This window comes from Jaculus jaculus, chromosome 11 (assembly GCF_020740685.1).
Source record: "Jaculus jaculus isolate mJacJac1 chromosome 11, mJacJac1.mat.Y.cur, whole genome shotgun sequence".
Taxonomy (NCBI): Eukaryota; Metazoa; Chordata; class Mammalia; order Rodentia; family Dipodidae; genus Jaculus; species Jaculus jaculus.
Genome location: NC_059112.1, coordinates 83,993,471 through 84,011,413, shown reverse-complemented (window position 1 = coordinate 84,011,413; position 17,943 = coordinate 83,993,471). Strand labels below are relative to the sequence as shown.

The window sequence follows — 17,943 nt, the reverse complement described above, 5'->3', positions numbered from 1 at the left end:
AGAGCACTGTGTTTTATTTGAACTACTCCAACAGTTCAGGCATAAGCTCTGTGATCAATATGTTTGTGCATATTTCCTGGCTTGTGCCACCCATCATCAGCCACAGTGGCCTTCACAAAGTAAGCGTTCAATAGATTTTGGTTGAATGAGTGAAGGGGAACCAATGGCTACAGACAGGAGAACAGAGCTTATGGATTGCAGCTATGCAACCTAAGAGAAATCTCTCTAAAGGAACAAACCAATTCTATCCTGCATATCAGAGTTGGCTTCTCTGGTGTACACTTTTCTTTTGAAAGAGTACACATTATTGTCTTAATTAATTCAGTGGGTATAGAATCCCACATTAACAACACATCTGTCCCTCCCTCCTTTGCAAAAATTAACCCCAAAAATATCTATTCAACTACTATGTGCAATCACTGTTTAAGACAGTTGGAGACAGAATCCAGATAGTATTATAAAACCTTTGAGACCACCTTCCCCTTGGAGCTTGCAACTATTCATTTACTTACTAGTTATATAGTACGTGACTGCACAGAGCCAGTATCTGGCACATTCCCAGGGGTTGAGGCTTGATCCTTGGCCTCCACAAAACCATGATGCATTGACGATGCCCTTTAGGAATTGTCAGCAGCTAATCTATAGGGAGAGTGAAAGGACAGGAGCCCTTTTCATAGGGAAGGCATGAGCAAAATGTTGTGACAGGGTAGAAGGCAAGAACATTTAACTATAATATGAGTTAAAGAAGGCCGCAACAGAGCTGCAGATGTAGATCACTGGTACAGTGCTCGCCTAGCATGTTCCTGGGTTTGATTTCCAGAATCACCAGATGATGATGATGGAGGAAGAGGAGGAAAAGGAAGAGAAGAGCACAAGGAGGAGGGGAGGACAGTGGCAGCTACACCAAAGAAAAGCATTATCATGTAGTCTCACCCTATGCTAACCTATATTAGCTATAAGCTTCAGGAACTTTTTTAAGTCCAAGAAAAAAAACTGTTATTAAGAAAATCAATACAGGTGTGAAGCAGTATAAATAAGCCCATTTGGGTATATGCTTCTCAACACAGCAATGTGTGTTTCATGTTCTTATCTACCAGCATTAATGCCTGTGCAGAGTACTAATTAGTGAGCTAACACTTGCTGAGTGCTGTGCAAGCACCAAGAACTGCTTGGTGTGCACTCCTTATAGCAGAGCATTGAGCCCTCCTGACAATACGAGGAGGTTGGCACCGACTACTCATCTGCATTGTAATATGAGCAAACTCGAACACAGACAGGTTACATAACTTGCCCAATGTCACACAATGAGCAAGTGAGCGAGCTGACATTCAAACGAGGGTAATCCAGCTCCCACATCTGAGTTTTCAGCCCCTCACTCTGTTGCCTTTCTGTCAGTGTGATGAACAGTTGATTCAGAGTTATCACTGAGTGACAATGCCTTCACTTTCCAAGGAAACAAATGTGCAGTACCATTTCATAAGGAAGAAAAATGTGTTACTTCAGGCACTTTGTTACTGAGCAAAAATCTTAGTCAAGGTGTGCTTTCTGATGCTTCTCAAGTTACTTGTTTATCCCTAGATCTGCAGATACCTTGAGAAATGGACACTGAATGAGGGTTTTGAGAAAGTGTTCAGTCCTGTTGTACTAACTTCACACCAGCCTATGTGGGTTTCACCATGGGTGATCTTTGTGGCCAGAATAGAAGCAGAGCTCAAAGGGAAGAAGGAAAGTGAAAGTGGTACTATGGCTTTTCACGGGGTGTAGGACATGCTAGAAACAAGATTGAGCACATCCAAGTGCTATCTGCCATCCACTGTGAGCATATGTACCATTCTAAAATCAGTACATGCTGGCCGGGAGACAGCTCAGTATGTCAGAGGACTTGAGTTCAGATCCCTGGAGCCCACATAAAATGCAAGGTATGCCATGCTCCTTTCATTGCAGGACTACGGAGATAGAGACAGGGGATCCTAGAGCTCACTGGCTAGCTAGTTTAGCCAAATCAGTCCGCGGTGGGTTCAGTGAGAAATCCTGTCTCGAAGAATAGGGTGGAGAGCAACTGAAAACCCTGACATTGACCTCCGTCCTACACACACACACAGCATTGTGTACCCTCCCCCACACACATGTGCCCACACATGTGCGAACATGCATGTACACACACACGTGCACTTGGATTTGTGACTTAAGTTGTGTCTTAAAAGTAGGGCACATGGCTCCTTGCCTGGGCACAGGCTTCCCACAGGACAGCATAAATGCTGCTTCTTCCATGACTTTTCTCTCGCTTTGGAGTGAAATTATCTCTACCGCAGAGAAAATTTTCTGAGATCGATAGACATCTCCAGGACCAGCCAGCTTTCTTGTGGCTTGTTTCACTTGAGAGCCAGAACTTAACGCTGCTTGGGACTGATAAGAAAACTCCCAATAATATGATCCCAAATACAGATGGTGTGAAGTACAACTAAGCCTCAGCAAACTCGAGATCTGTTCCTTCTACCTTTGCACTACTTACGACTCCTTGTCAGTCTCTCTAACCACCTCCAACTGATTCCCAGCTCCTTCCCATCTCCTGGGAAGTGAGCAGGGTGTTTCAGCTGCCAGAGTGATGACCAGGGACCAAACACTGAGCGGGTACCAGGAATGCTGAGCCACCTGCCATGTGTCGGATGGTCCCAAGGACATAGTGTAACTACCCACAGTTGCTATGAGACACCACTCTTGACAACACTGAAAAGGAAACCTGATTGTATGGTGAGAAAATGCAGAGCCATTATATCACTTGGGGCTTTTTTTTTTTTTCCCCATTTGGCTTTGTTTTCTTGATAAAACATTGTGTAAACTGTTGGCTACATATCACTTCCAAGAACCCTGGTTCACATGGTAACTGTAGGCTGCCAAGACAATCTTACCACAGTATGTACTGAGCAATATCTGGATGTCTAACCTAGAACCTGGGTGCCAACTTTCAAAGAACCAGCCTATTTTGTTGCAGCCTCCTTGCCTTCGCCAATCACTTTTCTCTGTCCTTTCTTTGCCTGGAGGCCTTGGGCTCTTGAAAAGCAAGCAGCTGAGTTTATGACTATGATTGATTTCCACAGTGTGCTAAATAATTAAGATGTTTTATCAGGCTGTATAATCCTTGTAACATTCTGAGCCTTTTTCCTGCCCAAGAAAGGATCAGGAGGTGGAGTGGCAAGCAGAAAATAAATAAATAAGTAAACCTCTAGTTTTCTAGAAGTAACATAGATAATTAGTTCAAGCCACGTCCACTGTGAGCTGTCCTTCTACCGTGAACCGGTTTATTTTATGCTTTGCACACTCTGTCTCCAACTGCTTTACATGTCATGTTGGCTCCCAAATCTGATGGTATAAACTACTGGAAGCAAAATTACATTAAGAATTCCCTATGTTTAGCCAACCAAATTCTCCTCTGGCATTTTCCCTTTACATGGTGACCTACAATAACATTCTGTCTCTGTTCCTATAAGAAGTTAGATAAAACTGAATCATCCCATTCAAGACAGAAGAACCCGAACACTAGGTTTCACACAGAGAGAAGATAAAGGTACTTCCAGCTGCTGAGAAACATTCCAAAGACAGGAGTCCAGTCTGGATCATGGGAGAGTGTCTTTGGATATTGTGGGACAGGAGACAGGTAGCTGGCAGGGACATTCACTGAGAGAATGATCCAAAAGCAGTCCTTCCAGAGCCCATGCTAATAAAGCTATCCTTAGGTTTTTTAGGCTCTATCAGTGCTTTTCAGAGACTGAGAGAAACACATTATTTAATTTTATTGTGGCCCGTAGTGTCAGTCAGTGACCCTAAAGAGTCACACTGTTGACCTCAGGCCAAGCTCATCCTTGTTTTATCCTTATCATTCCTTGATCATTAGATTTAGTTCTTTTATTGGAAAGGAGACACATGACAATTTTAGTTTTCACTTTTTTCCCACACACCTCTATGAAGACCACCCCTGATGTGAGACTGGATCCCTGAAGGCCTGAAGCCGTATCTGGTGTAGCAATTCCCTTCCCATTGCTGGAACAAAACACCTGAGCAGAAGCAGGTCGTGGGAAGAAAGGGTTTAATCAAGCATACAATCCTGAGAGGAAGTTTCACCATGATGGAGAAAGCATGGCAGAACAGATGCTGAGCATCACATTGGCCCCAGCAGCTGGAGGGGAGCAGCAAGAGTGAGCTGGCTCTGGCAAGGGGAGCTGGGATTTAATGTCCCAAAACCCACCCCAGCAACACACTTCCTCCAGCAAGGCTCCACCTCCCAAATTAATCATAAACACACTGTGTGGACATTTCACATTTAAACTATCATACCTTGTGTCTTAAGTACCTTCTCTCCTGAGGTTGTCCCTAAATGATTTCAGTAGCTGAGCTTACTGCTGTGCTATCAATACCCTAGTTCAGGCTTGTTCATTTTATCACTAGAGAGCTCCTTTCCATCTTCATCCTCCTCACTTTCAAACACATTCCCAAAGGACTATCAGTATTCCTCAAGACCACAGAACTGCCCATACTACTCTATTTTGAAAGCTGTAACATTGCCCTCAAGACAGAAGCCAGTCCTTCCTGCCTTCTGCCTATTTTCCTGAGCTCAGACAGGTGATCCCGCTGGGCATACCTATCCTTCTAACCTCTGCACCTGGGTCCTGGCAGTGCCCCAAGCACAGGAGCTTCTCAGCCTTATTCCTCCTTTGTCTGACTCTGACTCGTCATCATAAACTGACCCAGGCAGGTCCTCTACTGGAACACCACCAGTGCTCTGAGTTGCATTAATGCATATATTGATTATTCCCCTTTATTCATTGTGATATAATTATCTTTGTGCTTGTTTGCCTCCCCATTAGACTTTAATAATAGGAAATGGCTTATTCATCTTAGAATCCTATCTTGGTACACTTAATGAATTCATGAAATATGCAAATGAATCTATCAGAAATATGTACTCAGCTTTCTTTCAGTATCCATAAGGCCCTCCCGAAACCAATTCCCCATGTTTTTTTTTTATCATTTTCCACAAGTTATAAGTAGGGTCCCTTTGATATCTTCAACAGTCACTGCTTATAAACTCATAGAAAGTACGGACACCCCTGGAATGATCCCAGTGTGGCTGGAGGCTGTCACTGTCTCTGCTAAGTGCAAACCTGAGAGGAGCAGGTTGGTAAGACTTCCTTCTCCCATCACTGAACCTAGCACATCAGGGGTTAGAATTTCGAGGCTAGAAGTCCAATGTTACTCTCCCTGCTGGAAAGTTTTCAATTATTCTCTTGTTTATAGACCAGAGTCCAAAATAAGCAGCCTGGGATATAAGATCTATCTCATCTGTTCTTGGTATAATTTTCTGGCCTTTTCTGTCTCTCTCTTCCTCTACACAAACCCTCTACCTCCCCTCAGACCCATTTTTTAGATACCCTTTGTCTCTCCTCAGATCCTGCATTCATGCTTTTTCACCTTCAGTGCTGTCACATGTGATATACCACTGGCAACACACACACACACACACACCTTTCTTTCTTCTTTCTCAGTGCTGAATCATTTCATTACAGTGAAAAACAGTAATTTTCAAATTAGTCAATAAAAAGTTTAAAAGTCAACCATTCTCCCCTTTTAAGTTCTATAGACTTTTGATTTGTATTAACATTTTGAACTTAATATTTAACTCTTTATGCATTTAAAATGCCTTATATTATGACTACTGCTTTTCAAATACGGATGTCATACCAATAGTCAAAACAGGAGCCATTGAGGTCAGCATCATGTCTTTATATTTTTGCCTGTTGCTATGGCTCCAAGCCTTCCTATTATGATAAAATAACAAACATTTGCTGAGACTTGGGCTCTACACAGAAAAAAATAAATAAACCTTTAAACATAACCTGAAATGTTTTTGATTCTTCTTGGCTTCTTCAAGCTAACATACAGTTTTCCTTTTCTTATTGTATATTAACTATATAAAATAATAACTGTCATTATAACATTTTTATACATGCATGTAGCATACTTTGATCATATCTACCCCTATATCTCCCGATTACTTGCCTCTTGTTTATCTCTCAGTCCTCTTCCTCTTCTCTATTAGTTGCCCCTCTACTTTCACAGATATGTTGTTTATAATATATGTAATAGTGTTTCTCTTGGCATAGCCAAAAAGGGAAAAATTGATTTTGTCAGATTAAAAAGCATCCTATTAAGAAAGCGTACCTTATGTAGAGACAGACATGGGGTATGGATGAGGGAAGAAGACGAGGCAACAGCAAGCCATAGGATCTCCACACAATTTAGCTGATTTTATATCCCACCAGTCTACAGTTTGGCAAGAAATTAGAATCAGGGAAATACAACAAAGTGATGCCCAGGGAAAGAATAGCAACATGGAAGCAATGCAGAGCTGTGGTAAAGATGCTGAAATGTAACATGTCTACATATGTTTCCCAGAGGTTGGACACGAGAAGTAAATGGGATGTAAAAGCACTTGCTACGGGTGCAGCAAGGTCCAGAAAATACTGGCTCCTGTTACAAACAGTAGTGGTGGTGGTGGTTGTCCTGTTATTGTTTGTTGTGCTTGCAAAATGTGAATCTAGCAATGGGCAGCATTTAAAATTCCAGACCAGTATCATTGGGGTAGTGAGTATCGGGGAACCCTCTGACCCATTGCTGGACAGGAGCAATCATGGCTAGCACTCCAACAATAATTGAGATCTTGAGTATGGCAGAAACTTGTAAACAAGTGGACTGAGGCTGCACCAAGTAGAAACTTCATCTCAGGGACAGCTTTCAGCTATGGAAATTAGGCACAGAGATTGACAACAACCCCAAGATCAAATATCAACATGCATGAACCCAGAGCATGCTGAGCCTATGTCTGTGCATGAACAGCTACTGTCTTGAAACTGGAGAATTAGGGAATGAAGACAAGAGGGATGATCAATATGAAGCCCAAGGGAAAGCAGTTAGTTATGTTATTCAGCACCACACAGGATGTGGTGGCACACACCTGTAATCTCAGTACTGAGGCAGTGGAGAAAAGAGGATTGAAATTGAAGGTCATCCTTAACTCCATGATGAGTTCAATGCCAGCCTGGACCACAAAAGCTTATCCCCCAAAAAAGCACAAAAAAATCTTTTAGCATGTAAATTGATATGATTTTTATTTTAAAATTAGTAATCATTGGGCTTCCAGTGATGACCACTATTATATAAGGCACTATGATCATAGGCTTCTATGGCTTACAGCCTAGAGCAACACTGTCCAATAGAGCTTCTGGTGACAATAGGTGTTCTCCACTACACGGTATGGTAGCCACCAGCCACAGGTAGCCAGTGAGCACGCAGAATGCACCTATGAACACTAGGCACATGGCACCACAGGCCTAGAGGAAAAAAGGCAATAAATTAGTTAAGCAACAAGTAATTGCAAAATGTGAGGCTTATACAAGAAAAGGCCAAGTTTCAGGGTAAAGAGGATAGGCAGGAGAGTGTGGCTTGAGGGTGAAGGAAATCCACTAAGGAGAGAAATGGCCGCATCTGAGAGCTGTAGGTCAACCCAGGAGACTGGATACCATTATAGGTCATTATCACTTACATATGTAAAGAGCTGTCTCTTGCGTGGAATATATGTGAACCTACAAGGAGATGTTCCGTGTGTGTATGTGTAGCTTGGGTGTATCTGCTAGTTGAGCCCTTCTGATCTCAGTAGCATCTTGGTTTTGTTAGTGTGTGTTTATATTAAAAAGGAATATGCATTTGGCACCAAAAATATTAACTTACCTAAAATTAATAAATATGCATATGAATATATGTTTGTGTGTGGCCCTGAGGAAGCAACAACTTCTTAAGTGTGGTGATAGTATTCAATGGTTCTGGGGTTAAAACTAGCAAATGTTCACACTTCTTAACTTCTAAATAATAAACATAAATGGACTCCCTGCATGCAAAGACTGTGTGATCATCCTTTGATGTTGGAGACAGTCGATTTCCCATTGCAGAAGGGAGAAAAGGAAGAACTTACACAAGTTGAAAAGATAATCATGAAACCAACTAATAGCCAAGAAAAGTGACTCCTGGAGAAAGATAAAAGCAACTGGGGTTAATTAATTATCCTAGGGGCAAGAAGATCAATAAGTGGCTGTGAAGATACTTAGATCTGCTGTTCTGAGGACAAGGTACTCTTAGATCTTGTTAGCCCTAGAATGAGAAATAAAGCCCACAGACTAAGATCTCTGAAGATGCTATTTATGGCTGTGAAACTCCAGCCTCAGTGAGGGAAACGAAGTAGTGTCCTTCTGTGGAGGTCTTTAAAACAGAATAGATTCTCATCAGTCTCATTTGAAAGGTTTAAGTGTGATCCTGCCTAAAGGCAAGGTGATGAACGGAATGACTTTTCAAGGTCCCAGGCAGTCAACCCAGTGAGCCCACACAGCTAGCTGATAGTGCAGAGATTTTCTTTTGTTTACCCATATCTTATTGTTTTACACCACCTTGTGGCCACAATGAGTAGAAATGTTACACAGTTTGAATGTGAACAGAGGCCTTGGGAAATGTAGATTGCATGCTCACATGCACAGCCTATTTGAAAAAAATCCACCTGAAAACTCAGCCAGCACGGGTGTGCTTAAAGTCATGATCCTTTTGTGACAGCAATTTAGAAAATGAAAACGAATTGCCATTTATCAATAATGATGCCCTTGTAATTGTGCATTTGCCATTCCACAGAACAGGATTTGAATCACAATAAGCTAAGTTCATGACATAAAAATGATATAAACCATATACATACATATGTGTGTGTGTGTGTGTGTGTGTGTGTGTATATATATACACATATATATATGTGTGTGTGTGTATATGTGTATATATATATATATACATACATATATATATGTGTGTGTGTATATATGTGTGTGTATGTATATATATATGTGTGTGTATATATATATATATATATATATATATGTAATTCTGACCCTTTTTACATCTAATGGATGGATTAAGTAAATGTCACTTCAGTGGCAGTTTTACAAAATGAGTTGAACCATAATAAGAAAGCAATAGATGATTCACTTGCAGGGAAACAATCATAGTCAACACATGACTGAAGGAACTATGGTGAAAACAATTTTAAATCTACTACATTAGGCCAGTGTGTTTTCTGGTACCTTCCCTCTTGAATTTATGTAATAAAGACGTCAGCATCCATTAGCATTTATTAGGCTCTTATATGAGCTAGCTTGCTTTGGAGTCCATATTGGACAAATGAGATTGTCACTACATTATCACGCACCTCCACTGCAAAATCATTCCATTAAATATGGACAGTAAAACAGCCCTGAGGCCAGACTGCCTGGCTTGGAATCCTGGGAGTTTGTAACTCTGCTCGCTTCAGGGTTTTTTTGTAGCATAGAATTTAATTTTTTTTAGGTTAAATAAATAAGATACAGTGTTATTGTTAATTCAGTGAATACTTGTTATGTGACTCCGTGCCAGACACTGTCTTAAAACAGGCACTGGAAGCACAGCAGTGACTAAAGCAGGCAAATTCCCTTCCCCAGGGAACGTGCACATTAGTGAAGCTTTTGGGGCCACAGGCTGTCTGTCACAACACTTCAGTCCTACCACTATGACAGGAAAGCAGTCATAGAGGATACATAAGCAACGCACAAACCAATGGCCATCACTGTGTTCCCTTAAAACTTCACCTACAAACACAGGCAATGGGCTAGGCGTAGCCCACACTGTGGTGTGCTGACCCCACTCTGGGGACGGACAGCAGTGAAACATGCAAAGGTAGTAAGAAGGAAGTGTGTGTGTGTGTGTGTGTGTGTGTGTGTGTGTGTGTGTGCGCGCGCGCGCATCCAGAGGTAATGCATGCCACAGAGGAGATAGAGCATGTCAGAACATGGCGGTGGGTTGTGCATGGTCAGGGAAGTGCTTGTAATGTAAATGACATACAGAAGGGAATGTCCAGTACAAACCACGGGGCCAACAGTGTACCTGTTCTTTCTGAAGAACAGGATGGAGAGTGAATGAGAAGGTCATGGGGAATGATGAGGTGATGTAATAGTAAAATTTTAAAGGCTGTTCTGAGACTGTAGATGGCTTAGCAATTAAGGATCTTGGCCCTTGAAGCCTAAGGACCCAGGTTTGATTCGCCAGTAGCCATGTAAGCCAGATACCCGTGGTGGCACATGCATCTGGAGTTTGGTTACAGTGGCTGGAGGGCCTGGTGCACCCATTGTCTCTTTCTTTTTTTTTTTAATTTTTTAATTATTTATTTGAGAGCGACAGACACAGAGAGAAAGACAGATAGAGGGAGAGAGAGAGAATGGGCGCGCCAGGGCTTCCAGCCTCTGCAAACGAACTACAGATGCGTGCGCCCCCTTGTGCATCTGGCTAACATGGGACCTGGGGAACCAAGCCTCGAACCGGGGTCCTTAGGCTTCACAGGCAAGCGCTTAACCGCTAAGCCATCTCTCCAGCCCCCATTGTCTCTTTCAATCTCTCTCCCTTCTCTCTCTCTCTCTCTCTCTCTCTGTCTGTCTTGTAAATAAATAAAAATAAAATATTTTTAAATAAGATGGTTTTAAGCCAGGTAGAGGCCTGTTCTGACATGTGAATATTTTGTTTTGTGTGTGGATGTGGGTGTAGTGTGCATGCATGTCTCTGTGTGTTCATGTGTGTACACATTTATGTGTGGATGTGCATGCATGTGAAGGTGCATGCATGTGAAAAAAGATATTGATGTCAGGTGTCTTTCTGGATCACTCTGTCCTGTATTGAGACAGTCTTTTAATGAACTCAGACCCTAGATTCATGTAGTCTTAATCCAGTGCCTCACTCCAGTTGGCCATACCACCTAGCCTGATTCAGCTTGTTTTAACTAGCTAGCTTGCCCTCGGGATCACCTGTCTGCTTCACAAGTGTTGACATCACAACTGTGCACCATACTCACTCAGAACTTATGTGGGTGTTGGGGATTCTCGCTGACTAAGCCATCTCCCCAGCCCCTAACATGTGGTTTTAATGGTGTCTCTCAGCTGCTGTGCCAAGAATAAATGAATGGAGAAACAGGAAATCTAGCTTGGAGCCTGTTGCAATAAGCCAGATGGAGATTGTGGACCAGATCCGAATTCTGGAGATACTGAAGGGTGGCAGGATTCTAAAATTGGTTAAAGATGGCCTGACCAGTATTTTATCTTTGATAGTATAAAGAATGTGAGAGAAAGATAAGTCAATGGTGATGCCCAGGTTTGTTTTTGTTTTTGTTTTGTTTTTGCCTGAAATGCAGGCAATGACATTAGTGAGTATATATTCAAAGGAAATGAAATCAGTATATCAAGAGACATCCATGCTCCCATGTTTATTAGAGCGATATTCATAATAGCTGAAATATGAAATGAGCCATCAGTGGACGAATAGCTAGCTATTGGTACATACACTCAGAGGACTGCTATTCTACCACAAAAGATGGATCCCTGGCCATCTGCCAGTATGTGGGTGAACCTGAAATTCCCTACATTGAGTGAAATAAGGCAGACACACAAAGGTAATACACTGTGTTCTCTTATTTGTAGAAGCTAAAAGAGTTGGTCTTCTATAAGTACAGTATGTTAGTGATTATCAGTGGCTGGAGTGCAGAGAGGAATAAGGATGGGGAAACTGATCACTGAGTACAAATTTACAATTAGGGAAAATTAAGTTTTCATGTTCTGTTATGCTGTATGGTAAATACAGTCATTGATAATGTATTGGGATTTCAGTGTCACAAGAAGAAAGGACTTTGAATGTTTCACTACAAAGAATGCTATGTGCTTGGGATGCTGAATGTGCCCATGATTTGATCACTATAGGGTGCCTAAAAACATATGCATCAAAATACCACATTGCACTCCATATTTTATACAATTATTATGGGTTAGCTAAAAATAAAGTAAGAGAAAAGACAAAAAAGTAACTTGGAGAGGTGGAAAGACTGCTAGATATTGGTGAGGCAAAGTAGGGAAGGTCAGAGTCCCAGGACTGATTATGTTCTGTTAGGTACCTATTTGGCCTAGCAGCAGAGATGTCAAGAAATAGAGGTTAAGAAGCTTCCAGAAGATTTTGGAGATTCAGAAAGATGTTGAATCTCAGGGTATAAATGTGTGCGTTACAGACATATATGTGATATTTAAAACCATGAAAGTGAAAAGTGCCAAGCATCAGGGCACCCAAAAATAGGGAGAAGAGGTATCAGGAGAAGAAAACTGAAGAGAACAACCTGGAAACCAGCAGCAAAACAGAAAGGGAAATTGTAGAGGCCAGTGTGTTACTGGAGGAGGAAAGAGCCAGTCGTGTCCCTTCAACCAGGGACACGTGTAACATTAGGACAGAAGTGAGCCCCAGCACTTGGCAGATCACTCCAGTGCGGGCCTGGCAAGAGCAATCTCCGTGAAGCTAGAGGATGGGAGCCTGCTAGAAAGGGCTCCAAAGAAGGTGCCACGTGAGAAACTCCATACACAGAGGGCCCAAGTTCTTGTGTCTTCGTTGGGTTTGGGTTTGGTTTTAGTGTGTATGTATGTGTCTTGTATGTGCATGCGTATGTGTATAGAAATACACACATGTGTGTATAGACCAGAGGTTGACTCCAATGTCTTCATCACCATCCATATTGTGTTGTTGAGCACAGGGTCTCACTTGAGCTTACCTCTCACCAGTTTGTCTTGTCTAGCTAGCCAGCTTGCCCTGGGGACCCCTTTCCTCCATCTCACAAGCACTGTGGTTGCAGAAAGCCAAACTCAGGTCAGGTCCTCAACATGAGCAGCAAGCACTTTATCCACTGAAACAGCTTTTTTTTTTTTTTTTAATGAGGAAATAAAGATAATGACTAGAGGGTGTGAGGCAAGGAAGGAGTTTTGCTCTCTTTTTAAGATGGGAGAAACAACAGCATTTGTTTGAGCTGGCAGAAAAACCTCCAGGAGAAAAGAAGAATGTGAAAGGAAGATGAGAAACCAGAATGGGAGAATCGCTGGAGCAATTCCCACTGGTAGGCGAGGTTGGATGAGATCTGGTGTGGAAATGGTGTGTTGGCTTTACATACCAATATATAAAGTGCTGAACGTGGTGCTTAGCATTTAGTAAAGTTTCAAAACTGCAGATAGCAGAGCGCCAACTGTCAATTAAAGACACTAGGCCAATACCATCTTAATGAAAGATGAGCAGAACACGGACAAGAAAATGAAGATGGAAGTAACACTGACTGGCACCAGCTAGCATTTAGGACTGGTGACAAATAGATACCTGGTGAAAAGTAAGGATTATGGGTTAATGTTCAGCTGGATTTATATGGGGAATGTGCCAGAGCCAGGGTCCCCACATGGTACTTGACTTCTTTAGAAATGCTTGATGGGATGACTGGCTAACTGTCTTTGCTCATTCTTAAATTCAGCATGATGAAAACCCCAGTATGTTGCCTTACAAATACTGAATGGCATAGTATTTCCATGCACTTTTCACATTCCTCCTCAGACTTCTACCATTGCCTACAAGCTGAGCTGTGGAGCAGAGCTGTGAAAGGAAGCTCAGGAGAGCAGGTGGCAACAGCATAGCTTCCATTTTCACAGGCAAGCAAGTGGGTCAGACAAATTACATGCCAGCCTGTGTTCCTAATGTGAAGCCATCTATGTTCCAGGCACTGAATGAGACACATTACACTTGGGAAATATATGTTAGCAAATAAGGGACTTAAGAACATCATATTCTACTCTCTGATGCCAGTATCCTTTCACTCATAATATAATTGTGCTTCTCTGAGGTGTAGCAGGTGATGAATTCATACATATTATGTCTTCACTTATTTCAACATGTATTTGGAGCTCTGTTTCTTTGGGGAAAAGAGCCCCTGAGTGAAATAAAGTCACATTAAAAAGGTAGCACACAATTTGGCTACACATCATTGCAGAAAAGGTAATTTGAAAAACATCAGTAAAATGCTTAAACTGCTAATTTTATGATGGTGACCTTGAAATCAAATGATTACAAAAGAAAGTTCCAGAAAGCCTTAGCAATCCACTGTAGAGATCAACCACTTATTATTCTTCAACCAAAAGATCAGTAACATTATAGAAACTATTAGCTTACTTTTACTTGGCCCAATTCATTATGTCTGTGTCATGGGATTACCTTTTATATTTTTCGCATGCTTCATATTGTGAAGTTTGTTCACTCAATTCTGCTCAATAATTTTAGTAAAATGTGTTATGCTATTCCAAAACAGAAAAAAGTAAGCTAGATATTTAAGAAGGACTGTGATTCTAATGTATGGAAGCTGGCTTCTGAGTATGGATTGACAGTTCTACAAATACCTGTTGACTTGTTTATCTTAGAGTTAGGCCCAGTACTCTAAATTCAGCTCACTATGTGGTTTTTTTTGTTTGTTTGTTTGTTTTGGTCAACTTTCATTGGAACATAGTGCAACTGCTTCCAAAATGCAAAGGTTAGTACTTCTGAGACTGACCACAGCAAAAAAGTTGACTGTATGACCCTCTACAGGAAAAATTTGCCCACAATTAGTTTAATAGATAATATTTTGTTAGGCAGTGTTTGTTGAGCTGTATTTATATAATCATACATCAGTGAGGGAAGAATCAGATTAGAAACAAGGAATTCACCAAAGAGTGCCCATCTTCTATAAAAGCAGTATGTACTGTCCTTGGAAGTAAGATTTGGAACATTTTTCCCTTGATTTATTTTGTAAAAGATTTAAAATTTTACTCATTTGTATGTATGTGGACATACATGCCAGGGCCTCTTGCCACTGCAAACAAAGAACAGACACTTGTGCCATTTTTTTGTACCTGGTTTACATGGATGGCTTAGAAATTGAGCCTATGCTGGCAGGCTATCTAAGCAAGCATCTTTAACTATTGAACCATCTTCCCAATCCCTCCATTGATTTCTTTTTTATTATTATTATGGACATTCTTAGCGTGGATACATCATATTTTGGTAACAACCTTTCCCTCCTCCCTGCCCCCATCCTTCTGGGGGTGCTCCTAAGTGGGTGGCAGGCATTGCCCTTGGGGTTGCTGGTTATGCACTGTGGGAGCAGCAGTTAGTTGTTGAGGCAGACAATGCCTCTGGGCATGATGTCCCAACATGTGTCTCTTAAAATCTGTCTGTCCCCCCTTCTGTAAAATTCCCTGAGCTGTGTTGGGTGTATTTTAAGTCTACTTCAGTGATGAGCTCTCAGAAGCCTCTGGATCTCTGCTGTGGTAGGTGTTGAGTGTCCTCAGTATCTGTCTCCTTCACCCTGGTGCTGCTTGTCAGGTTCATCCTGGAAGCAGCACTCTTGCTTATCTCCCCAATTCCTCTGTGGTTTCACCTGGGGTTTGGCTGAAGCATAAGGGACAGTTTATCTCCTCAGGTCTCAATACCTTCTGAAAAACAGATTCTCCAACAGAGAGTGAAGTCAGCATAGGTTAAGTGGGATAAATGTTATTAATTTAGCGAGAATTTGAGGTATGTAGCCCCACTTTTAGCCAAAGACTAGCTTCTGACCTGGTTCCCAATTCCTGATATGGTTCCTTTCCACTGAATGGATCTTGTTGCAGTCCGGTTCGCATTGCTGGTAGAAATCACCCAACCAAGAGCAGCTTCTGGGAAAAAGAGGTTTATTTGGCTTATAGGCTCGAGGGGAAGCTCCACGATGGCAGGGGAAAACAACGGCATGAGCAGAGGGTGGACATCACCCCCTGGCCAATTTAAGGTGGAACACAGCAACAGGAGGGTGTGCCAAACACTGGCATGGGGAAACTGGCTATAAAGCCCATAAGCCCGCCCCCAACAATACACTCCCTCCAGGAGGCATTAATTCCCAAATCTCCATCAGCTGGGAACCTAGCATTCAGAACACCTAAGTTTATGGGGGACACCTGAATCAAACCACCACAGATCTCTTAACCAATCAGAAAGCTATTGGTTACCCACCAAGGCTGTGTGTCACTTTTGCTCTAGTGTGTATATCTTGTCAGGGTGTTTGCTTCTGAGTAGCTTAGACCCCTGGTTGCTCAGACCGTTGTCGGCCACTTTCCCCCAATAGCTCATGTAGTGCTTTCCGGCACTAGACAAGCTAACTGTCTGAGGTCTAGCTCTCTTCTGAATTCCAGCCAGGTCTCTCTGCATTCTGTGCTGGCAGCCTATCTTGTTTTAGGGATCTCACAGATCTCTCTGCTCAACAGTTCATTGTGGGTAGCAACCACTTTCTGGTACTGGAAGTTGCAGGCCAGAGCCAAAAGCATTTTTAAGGTTGGGCTTCATCCCACCCTCTCCAGAGCCCTTTTCAGGCGCACCCTCCATAGTCCTGTTGAGGATTCCATCTTTTAGTCTGTCTTCAAGGATAAAGGTTTCTATGGTGCCAGTTTAGTTTGGGTTTAGTTTTATGTTTTTTCCCCACCCTCCCTGTCCCCTCCATCCAATCCCTGTTGTCTGGGGTTCCATTAATTTCTTAAATACAAAATTTATCAAATTAATTTCTTTTGGGTAACAGGCACGTTCATATCAAACAAGTTTCTTTTAGGTTGTCCTAAGAAAATATTTCCAGTACTTCTATCAAAATGCAAACATGTGAAATACAAGTTCACCTCCTAAAGTCTATGGCTTTTATAGCCTGAGTCTATTCCATATGTAGTCACATAGTATCAAAACCTCCTAGCATGCTGTATACTAATATTATGGGCTTTGGAAAACATGAAAGGATTCTTAAAAGATTATCGTCATTGATTTTAAATGTCAAAATGTTAGTGCACAGACAGCTCTTTCCACTACTACATGTGTATGAAGAAACCACTGAGTTGAGTAATCCTTCAAATGCTGGTATTTTTTTCCCATTGTTAATTTTTAAAGTCCTCATTTTTGTCCATCCTGAGCCAGAATGTAAACATTTTAATTCTTTTAGCAGAGTGCTATGGTAAGTTGATAGTTTCTTTGCCTCAAACAACGTATATTTAGGGAAGGAGCATTTCCAATTCAATTTACAATGATGTCAAGAAACAACACGTATCTGCAGGCAAAGATAAGAAAAACACACAGGGGTACACAGTGATAGCTCTACTTAAATAAATAAACTTTTGGTGCTAGTGATTAGGAGCACAGGATTATTATATGTTTAATTGGCTAACGTGACAATTCGAAATTACTTCTAGTCACATTTAATTGGATTTGGAATCTCTAGAGAAAAGAAATAGAGAGGCCTACCAAAGCAACAGTCATAAAAGTAAACTGTTTTCCAAAGGGTGCTAAGTAATGAATTAATATCCATTCCATGATAGTTTTAATATCCCCTCAGCTTAATAAGACTAATGCAGTGATTGTATGCACTGGAAACTCAAACTAATTCAATTAGACAGAAAGTTGGGGAGGATTATTGGTTGACTTGGAGATTTTTGATTTTCAGCTATAAGAAGGCTAGTATAATCAGAGGTGAATAATCTTTAATTCAGGTAAAGTCTGAGATCTGATTAAATACCTACTTAATAGCTCTATGCTATGATAAGTTTGGGGATATCTTAAAGCCCATATAGCCTTGTGCTTGGCATTTAAAGAAACATATCACACCACACTTATGAAATATATCTCAGCAAATCTCAGCTGTTAGGGTCTGTTGTTCTGTAAATGCCTTGACCCTTCATGCAAAGAGTTCCCTCATCATCTTTAAATGTTCTCAAACTTAACAAATAGAAAAACCATCTAGAAGACAAATGGCTTGTACCATCTCTTACAGTTTTAGTATAGCTACAGAAAAAAATCACCTACTTTCTACATTTGAAATGTGTTTTGTTTTGCTTAATTTTACTCAAGTTAAATTTATACATTACAAAACCTTCTACAGTATATGTACATATTGCCTGTTATGGTTTTCCTTCTGCCCTATAAGCTTATTTTTTTTTTTTTTAAATC

At 41.3% G+C, this 17,943-nt stretch overlaps 1 protein-coding gene across 2 annotated transcripts in view; it reads left to right on the top strand.

Moving 5' to 3' along the window:
* Nucleotides 1-17,943, top strand: part of Spata16 (spermatogenesis associated 16) — a 333,223-nt gene that overhangs the window by 209,526 nt on the left and 105,754 nt on the right. The gene's annotated exons all lie outside the window — the stretch shown is intronic.